The sequence below is a fragment of the Limulus polyphemus genome, unplaced genomic scaffold (genome assembly GCF_000517525.1).
Source record: "Limulus polyphemus unplaced genomic scaffold, Limulus_polyphemus-2.1.2 Scaffold595, whole genome shotgun sequence".
NCBI classification, from domain to species: Eukaryota; Metazoa; Arthropoda; class Merostomata; order Xiphosura; family Limulidae; genus Limulus; species Limulus polyphemus.
Window position 1 is genome coordinate 106,775 of NW_013666205.1, and position 4,914 is coordinate 111,688.

Below are 4,914 nucleotides of genomic sequence, written 5' to 3' on the forward strand. Positions count from 1 at the left end.
AGGGACGGCTAGCGCAGATAGCCCTCGTGTAGCTTTGCGCGAAATTCAAAAACAAACTTTTCCTCCATCTTCACTGAAAAAAAAAAAAAACTCGGCGCCTATGTTCTAATCGCTACAAATAATTTCTGGTAAACAGAAATGGGTTTTGAAAATCACAAAGCATAGCCTAATGAATCAAGGCCTTCCTTTTATTCAAATAAGTTGGCTTTCAGGAAAAGTGTGGCCAGCAAAGTGAAACAGTTGCAAAAAATTTAAATATGAAAACGAAAACAAGTAGCATATTGAATATAAATGTCAATTAATTAGGTAATTAAAAACACTTCTTTTTAATAAATTATAACATTATATTTTGAAAAATAAAAATATTATCATCTAAAATAAAGGAATGGGGTCCTTTTAATTTCGTTTCTTGTTTATCATATTGAAGTAGAAATTATCCAATTATTTTTTCATATCTGTCCAGAAATAGACATAGTTGCTGTTATCCTAGTGTTTAGATTAACATAATGTGATCAGTGACATCGTGATGAAATTCTTAAAATATAATCACTTCTGTTTTTCTATGAGTGTAATTTAAGGAAATACCTAAATATATTATAAAATGAAATATAAAAAAATTATTAGCTGCATTATTCGGACAAAGCCCGTGTGGCTGTGTGTACTGTTGGCTAGTTGTTTTTCCTATGGTCAATAGTTCAATATTCAGGACGACCATACCTAGAACCTGGAGATTTCTGACCTGGCCGATTAAAATGCCGTTGGGGTTGAAAATTTCAATTTATTGAAAACGTGTTTTATGCCAGAAGCGCCCCCACTTGGATGGCTCAGAGGTAAGTCTGAAGGCTTATAACGTTAGAAATCGGTGTTCGATACCCGCGGTAGGCAGAGCACAGATAGCTCATTGTGCAGCTTTGTGCTTAAATCAACAATATTAAATAAGAATACTATACTTATATTCGTTTCGTGAAGAGGAACTGTTTTATATTTTTAAAAAAGGCCTACGTTGGAGCTATATCTATTCTACCCATTACTTTTTATCACGCTTCATGCTTTCTTACATTTTTGTTCATGGCAACGTGCATGTATACCAACCGTGCTTATACCCTTTTTAATGAACTCTTTATACCACCATCTTGTTCATAAACGCTAAGCACTACAATAATGTTGCTTTCCGTGATAGTTGGCACTCTACTACATCCGTTTCCATGAACTCGAAAATTAATAAAAAATAATCTCCTCCCCACAGGTTTAAAAAAAAAAGGCGAAATTAATATATTACATCCGGCATTCGTTCCGTACTTTGACCTTCTAGAGAATGTAAAGATTTCTGCGAGCTTGCCAGTACCACCGCTAACCAAGTTAGGGCCCAAGGACAAATCCTAAATTAGGGTGCTACAAATCCGTGGACTTCGCTCAGACCCCCCTTCCAGTACAATTAATCTATTTTTCCTTGTTTGTCATCTCTTCCACAAGGTTAATTATGGTGAGCTAAATACTGGCTATATTAAAGTTCGGTAGTATAAAAACTATGTTTATAATAAACTTTATAAACCAATATTTGAATAGCAGTATATCGTGTATTTCAAGTTTAAACCACTAAAACATCATCATGATTAACTTTTATAATATGATTTGTTTTGAATTTCGCACAAAGCTACACTAGGGCTATCTGCGCTAGCCGTCCCTAATTTAGGAGTGCAAGACTAGAGGGAAGGCAGCTAGTTAGCACCACCCACCGCCAACTCTTGGGCTACTCTTTTACTAATGGATTGACCGTCACATTATAACGCTCCCACAGCTGAAATATATATCCTTAGATGGGTTTGGCATGACCTAGTCTTAGCTTATCGGACTGTGATCAATGCGTCCAAGGTCCACGTCCCGTTGCCGCAACAACTGCGCTCAGCACTATTGGGCCGTGAATGTGTTATAAAGAGTGGCGGTCAAATTCCTTTATCAATTAGAGTAGCTATTGACTAGCTACTTTCCCTCCAGTCTATCAGATCAAATTTAGGGACAGCTAGTGCTGACAGTCCCTATGTAGATTTTCACCAATATCAGAAACAATCTCCCTATACATATTTCAGTAACATTTCACAGCCATAATCTTCTCAAACGTTAATCAACTTAGGCCCTTTTTAACACTGAACAACGGGGACTCGTACATAATAAATAATGATGATGAAATTTTGTTGAATGGACGGCAACTGCCTGTTGAAGAAACACGAGTGTAGAGGACGACGTTTCGAAAGTCTTCCGTCTTTCGTCTTCTACACTTGTGTTTCTACAGCAGGCAGTTGCCGTCCACTCAACAAAGTTTCATCGTGAATACTCTGCCTAAACAATATATCCAATAATATATCAAGTATTCTAGAATCTTGATATTTGTATTATTTTTCTTAATGTTGTTATCATATGACCGAACACTTTTACGCTAACTAATAAAATAATCAAAATTATAAAGTAAACCGATTTTCCGATAGGCTAAAAGAATACTTATTGTAAGAAAACATTTATACAATTAATACGAATAAATTTTAGTCTCGCAAAGATTTATATAGAAACATTATTTAATTCATTTTAATCATTCACCGAATTTTGTCATTTTCAAACCTACCGAAAAACTTCTTTTTACAAGAGTTTCCATGCTGCACATGCGCAGTACAAATAAACTGCGAATAATATCCCTGGTGGGTTTGTTACGATAAGCAGTAACATTATCATCAAAGTCAATTGCGTTTAAATGATTGTGCACGTGGCTAACATGGTAATCCACTCTTTTGTCGACTTTCCCTAAGGTCTCAAACCTACGGTGCGTAGGAGACGCGATCGTGGCGCTCTGTGCACGATGGACACTATTCAAGTTTTCTGGGTCAAAGTTGTGAACACTTAAAAGAATACAGCAAGAACTTGGAGACGGATCTACAGAAAGCACTTCTTGTAAAACGTTTCCTTGAGACAGACTACCTGGCTCAAATGTTGAGTACCACATGTTTCAGATGACATTCCAAATCTTAGCACGAGCAAAATAACACGCAACGACCAAAGCTGTAAGTCAGGTGGATCTACAAGTAACTAAGAAGTGCTTTGTTTTTCCTGTACCTCTTCTTAAAACTAGTTTCATCACATATAGAGGTGTGGTAATGTTTGCTGTGGATTCGGCCTGAAGGACGCGATGATTGCCGGAAGTTGATCGCACTCCATACAGCGTTTACAACTCGGATAGGTCAACCCGTTTAATATATATGTGTGCACTGAAATGTAGAACAGAAGAGTTGTTAGCTAAAATAGGCGTGATGTCTTCAATTATTAATCTGACACATACGCGCAAGTACAGATTGGATGTCTGCTACGCTGTTAGTGTGAATGCGTTTTTAGATAACAAGGAACTTTTTTTCGGGTGTTTTTATGCCATGCTATAGACTAACTTTTCATAAAATAAAGATACGTGTGATATCATGCATTTTGTCAGTCGCTAATGGTCTTGCTCTACCTCACAAACACAAGGTGGAAAAAATCAAACTGGAAACTATTAAAGAATGATACATGTCTGTTCAATTGCTGTTCATGTATTTACCTGGGATATGAGACGGATAAGAAAACATGATCTCAAAGATACACGAAAAATAAAGCAGAAATTTGAACAGAACTAAAAAAATACAATTAGAGCAATTTGGACCGAATTGTATGTTTCAGGGGAAAATCATTCATAACGCGTAGGGTTGGATGATGTGTTTTAGTGAAAAGCCACTGATAGCAGATAGGGTTTGGTTTGGTTTGTATTTCGCGCAAAGCTACGCGAGGACTATCTGCGCTAGCCGTCCCTAATATAGCAGTGAAAAACAACATGGAAGGCAGCTAGTAATCACCACCCACCGCCATCTCTTGGACTACTCATTTACCAACGAATAGTGGGATTGACAGAAACATTATAATGCCCCCACAACCCTCAAATTGCGAATCAAGCGCCCTACCCACCTAGCCATGCCGGGCAGCAGATAAGGTTGAATGATGTGTTTAAGGGGAAAACTATTGATATAAGATAAAGCTGAGTGATGTGTTTTAGGGGAAAACCATTGACAGCAAGTAGGGTTGAATAATGTGTTAAAACAGTAAACATACTTTGTGAAATGGAGACACAAACTACAACCAGCTTAGAAGAATAGCTGCTGAAAAAAACAGTGTTCAATAATACAGAAAGAACCAATAAAAACGAACAGAATTGGTTGTTCTATTCATTATGTAAACTACTGAAAAAGCTGTATAATAGAAATATGAAAAAGGGTTTGGAAGACAAAGAGATGAACGAAATGTGTATTATTTCGAGAAAATGTCATTACTAATCACCAAGATTGATGATTTGATATTTAAATAAAAAAATGCTCCGCATGAGTAAAGTTTCTTAAGGTGAAGAAGTTTCTTAACCCTAAAATTGTTCATCAAACAAGTCAAGGTGAACATGTTAGGGTAGTTTTCATGCGCGGAATCAAAATGACTCTAGTGTTAAACAACTGCTCTGTCAACATTTTAACGCCCTGTTAAGCTAAAAAAGCACCATGATTAGTGAACCTTACTTATTTTTTAGGAAGTATGATCCACCCTGAAAAGTCAACGAGGCATTCAGATCGGTTTTGTTACTACGACTTAATTCATATTTTAGACAATATTCTGTGGTTCAGTGAACTATAAACTCATTTTAATTTGATATATATATATATATCGTGAAATAATAACCAAATAATTATATATATATATGTATACACACACATATATATATCGTGAAATAATTAACAAATAATTATATATATATATATGTATCGTGAAACAATAAACAAATTGCCAGGAACGAAAAAAATATATCATTATAAAAATAAAAAACAGTTGCAAGTAGTTTTTTTTTTGTTATTTAAGAAC